At 40.8% G+C, this 5,111-nt stretch overlaps 1 protein-coding gene across 1 annotated transcript in view; it reads left to right on the top strand.

Annotated features, from left to right (window-relative positions):
- The window catches only part of LOC102486005 (olfactory receptor 1571), a gene marked incomplete at its 5' end in the record, with an annotated part of 12,543 nt that overhangs the window by 714 nt on the left and 6,718 nt on the right, over positions 1 to 5,111 (top strand).

Here is a 5,111-nt window from a genome sequence, read left to right as displayed (position 1 = left end):
AAAAAGGAAAAAAAAAAAAAAAAAACTCAGGCTGCGTGCCTGCATGAATGCTCAAAATCTTGAGAGGAGAATGGAGAAGAAGGGGCTGCAGCATGGCCATCACCTAGGAAGCTGATTTCTCGTTTTCTTTCTGTGTGTCTCTGTCTCTCCAGTGAGTGCACACACCCTATAGCAAAAAATCTCTCTTAAAGAAAACTAGGGACCAGTGGACACAATAGTAACATGCTCTGCGAGGCAGTCTTACAGTCCCAGTCCAGCGGCCTCCCTGAGCTCACCCAGGCATGTGTGTCCATGGTCAGAGGCCAACTCAAGGCCTCAGGAGTGTCAGCATCCAAACCCTGTTGGGGTGCTGTCTGTCCCTTTCTCTTGCTTACTCATGGAAGCAATAAACTTTTGAGGTTTTTTAATGGTTAGGAAAGGGATATTTATTTTTTTTTTTTTTTTTTTTTTAAGGGGTTTTTTTTTTTTTTTTTTTTTTTTGCTATAAGTTGTGTGTGCTCATCACAAAGACAAAGACAGAGAGAAAGAAAGTGAGAAATCAACCCCCGGGGGGATGGCCACGCCACAACCCCTTCGCCTCCATTCTCCTCTTGGAATCTTGGGCATGCACACATACTTGCATGCCCAATGTGAATTTAGGCCACTGGTTCTGGGACTTGAACCACGGTTGACTACATGGGAGTCCAGCAACACAGCCATTACACCAACTGCTGGTCCCTCTATGTATACTTTTAGCAAGCCATTAAATTAAGATTTCTGCTCTCTCTGATATCCATAAGTTTTCTGCCACTTTTACCACTTTCTCTAAGTCATTTCCAAACTGTCATCAAAATTATTTGTAAATTATCAGTCATCTTATTGTATAATGTAGGCTTCATAGGAGCTATTCTGCAGTGTCTTAGGTAATAGCCAATATAATTTATTTTGTTTTACTGAAGCTACAGTACTGAATTGTAATCCTTTCTGGGAAATAAAAAAGAAGAACTGTGCTTAGATAGCAAAAACATTTTAATCCTTCATGGGAGGAATATATTTGAGACCATAGGTTTTCACGTTCGGGTCCATCATTCCATCATATATGAGAACCTCAACTGCTCATGGTAATAACGAGGACTTTGGCATCCAGTGTATTTTATAACTGTCCAAAAGATTTCTTTTTAATTTTATTTTTAAAGTAAAAATTACAGATTTTTAAAAAACAGAACTTTCCAGATATTTGTCTGCTAAACGTTCCTTCTCTTTTCTCTTTCAACTCACTTTCATCCACCCACTGCCCTCACTTACAGTCTCTGCTGTCTACATTTAACCTCTCTACCATCATATTTTTGAATCTTTTCTTTTCTGCCATAGAGTGCAGACATTCAGGACACACTGAGTGGGGATATGCAGTGTGTCTCTTTCAAAGTTTAGCTTACTTTGCTTAATATTAAGTCCTCTATATTCGACTACTTTGAATCAAATAATTGGGACGTCATGGCTTCCTATGGCTGAGTAATATTCCATAGTATATTTGTGCCACTATTTTTCAACCCAGTCATCAGTTTTTGGAGACTTAGGTTGATTCCATGTCTTAACAATTGTGAATAATGCAACAATAAACATGAATGTATAATTATCTTTCCATCTGAGTGTTTTCCTGTCCTTTGAGTAAATACCAAGGAATGTGACTACTGGGTTACATGGTAGTTCTATTTGTATTGTTTGAGGAATCAATACATAGTTTTACACAGAGTTTGTACAAATGTACATTTCCAGCAATAATGTAAAAGTGTTCTCTTTTCATCACGGCCTTGCCAGCCCTTGATTTCTTTATTTTCTTGATCCTAGAAATTCTAACGGGTTAAATGGTATCCAATTATTGTTTTAATTTGCAATTTCTTTATGACAAGAGATTTTGAATATTTTTTCATATGTCTTTTAACCATTCTGGAGTCTTCTTTGGAGAGTTTTCTATTCAGTTCTTTTCCCATTAAATATATTTATTTAATCTTATTTATTGTTATTCTTCAATTTAACCAGAGACAGAGAAACAGAGAGAGGGAGAGTGAGAAAGAAAACTGCCTGGTCTGGGACTCTAGCTTCTGTGGGCCATTCCAGAGGCTTTACCACCCCCTGAGCTGCTCACTCTGAATTGCCCATTTTTTTCTTTTTAATTAAATCTATTTTAAATTTCAATTTCTTTTATACATGCATTCACAATTGTCACTTAGCTTACAAGGTGAATATTTCAACACATACACATTTCTCACCAGTCCAATTGAGACTACTATACATATTATCTTCAACAGATAATAACCCATTTCTTTGTCTCATAAATGCCTTACCTCTATTTTTCTCCTTAATGTCTTTCTTCAAACTCTCCTCCTTCACCTAAAGGTGAAGGATTGGATAGGGTGGAGCTGGCCATCCTTGTGTTGGTGGAACTGTTGTGTGTTTTTAACTCACCCATACTAGTAACCTGGAATGATATTGTACTGTGGTTTTCTAGGATGGATCCACTGGGGAAACTGAAGAGTTACTGCTGAGTGAAGCAAGCCAGGCTATGAAGGAGAGACATTGTGTGTCCCCGCTTAATATATACTGAGTGTCTGCACTCTATGACTGAAACTGATTAACCAAAGGTTGTACAAATACAAGAGATGGGTGTGATTGCCAGATGTGGTGTGTATAAGGAAGGACTGTCCCAGCCCATGGGACAGTAGAGAAGGTTCCTTGGGGGAGGGAGTGAGAGATGGGACAAAAAACACGCACACACACTACGAGGTGTTGATCAAGTCGTCTTCTTCTGTCTACTTCCATTTATTGAGGAGAAATGGCCAATTATATACAGCTGGTGGGAACCAATTGGTTGCACGAAATGCAGATGAGATAGAACAGCATGAACCAATCATTGATGTGGGTGGATCTCTCCCGTTGCCTAGAAACCCAACCACTTCCAGGGAGAACAGTTGGTCACATGATTTCTGAGAAACGATTTGCTCAGTGAGGAAGTGAAGCCTAATGGTTTCCAAGATGGCGGATAGCTCGAGATGGCTTCTGTATGCAGTGCTCGCCACATGTCCCCCTTTTTTATTTTTTCAAAGAGAGGAGAAACACCTGGGGGAATCATGCCTGTTTTAGGTTGGAGTCATTTTTAGAGCCCCACGTCCATCCTTACCCGTCATTGGAGAATCCCATTGCAAATGATGGGTTTCCTGTCTTAGATGGAGGGACTATACAGCTGTTAGGCTCAGACTCTCTTACCCGTCTTTGGCTAACTGATTCAGCACCTCAGGCTGGAGCCATGTCTAGGCTCCACGATACTCTATCTCCAGGTTGTGGTAGTGGACTTGGATAGGCTGCACTTTTATGGAGTCACCAATTTGGCATTTAAGGAAAGCCATGAGCTTATTAAAGAGAACAGGCCTCAAAGAGCAAACAGACAGTAAACTCAGAATCAGACCAAGTATGGGGAGGAAAAAGGGGAAGAGTCCATTCCATGCAGACCGTAAGGGACTGTCATGAATGATGCTGGACTTGTTGACATAAAAGCAGCAGCGTTCCTGTAAAGCAAGACAGAGACCCCACCCTGTTCTGTCAGGAGGAGCAGCACCAGGATCAAAACCAGCAGCGGTAGTGTCAAAGAAGCAAACCAGGATAAGGTATTTAAGAAGGATCTTCATTTTGTTGATCTGTGGAAGGAGAGAGAGATATCTCAGGGCTTTCATCATCTCTGGATGGCTTGTTAGCATCAATCTGTTTGATTAATCTTTGTGGTAACCAATGAGCAGCATCCATTTTTTCTTTTTTCTTCTTTTTATTTTTTAGAGGTTTTTGCTATAGGGCGCGTGCGCTCGCCAGACAGACAGAGAGAGACAGAGAGACAGAAAGCAAGAAATCACCCCCCAGGGGGGATGGTCATGCCGCAATCCCTTCTTCATTCTCCTTCCAGGATCTTGGGCATACACGCACACACGCCTGGCGTGAGTTTTAAGCCACCGGGTCCAGGACGTGAACCATGGTCGACTACATGGGAGCCCAGCAACATAGCCATTACACTAACTGCTGGTCCCTCAGCATCCATTTTTTGAGAATAGATGCAGACAGACCCTCTGCACCAAATGAGGACAGGGTCTGGACCATTCCATGTATTGTCCAGAGGGTCTTTCCACAAAACTGAGGCAAATTTTGTTTTGGTAGTTGAATGCCAGAAGCACTTAGCGGCTGAGTCTCCATCTTTATCAAGAGACAGGAAATTTAGGACAAAAAGAGCATGTGCTAGAAGATTTTTTGGCGAGCCCTTAGTCTGTAAGAGCTCTCCCTTTTTTTAGCTTTTGAAGAGTATTTTCCAAGGAAAGATGAGCACAAAAATTTATCTGGAGGAAAATGGTTATCAATATTTCCAGTAAAGGAAGCACATGCAATTGGCCAGAAATCTGTTTGTTGGAATAGCCAATTAACTTGGTCCTTAGTATATGGCTGGATGATTGTATCAGGATCTTTGCCATATGTCCAGGCCGACCACAATTGAAGCAATTGCCTCCATTATTATGGTTAAGAAATTGGCGAACAGTATATCCTTTAAGAGCAGCGGCCAGAGCCAATCCATGTTGGTATGCTGACCCAAAATCAGAACATAGGCGAATACATCCTGATAAATCTGTCTTTTTTCTATATGGCCTGGTTGCTGCTTGACAAGCAGCATTAGCATTTTTATAAGTCAATTGTTTAACAAAATTGGTACCTGCATCAGCACTGCCAAGTATTTTCCCTGTTGCAGTAATTAACCAATGAACAAACTCATAAAAATGTTCGTCAGGACCTTGTTTTACTGTTGTAAGGGAAGTACTTAAATCTCCCTTAGTAGGAAGTTTTTTCCAAGCTCTCATGGCTGCCGTATTAATTTGAACAAATAGCCCTGAATCATATTGCATTTGATTGTCACTAGTTATATAATTGCCTTTTCCCAATAGCATATCTGCTATCCAGTCATTGCTGGCCTGGGCATTATGGCGTATGATCTCCCTACAATTTTCCACATTTTTTGGTTTCCAAAGTAAGTAATCCCCTCCAGAGAGTGCAGCACAGGCCAATGTTTGCCAATCTATTGGTGTAAGCCAATTTTCTGCCAC

Source organism: Tupaia chinensis, unplaced genomic scaffold (genome assembly GCF_000334495.1).
Source record: "Tupaia chinensis unplaced genomic scaffold, TupChi_1.0 Scaffold143650_1, whole genome shotgun sequence".
Taxonomy (NCBI): Eukaryota; Metazoa; Chordata; class Mammalia; order Scandentia; family Tupaiidae; genus Tupaia; species Tupaia belangeri.
The sequence above is the reverse complement of the archived record's forward strand: the minus strand, read 5'-3'. Positions and strand labels throughout refer to the sequence as shown.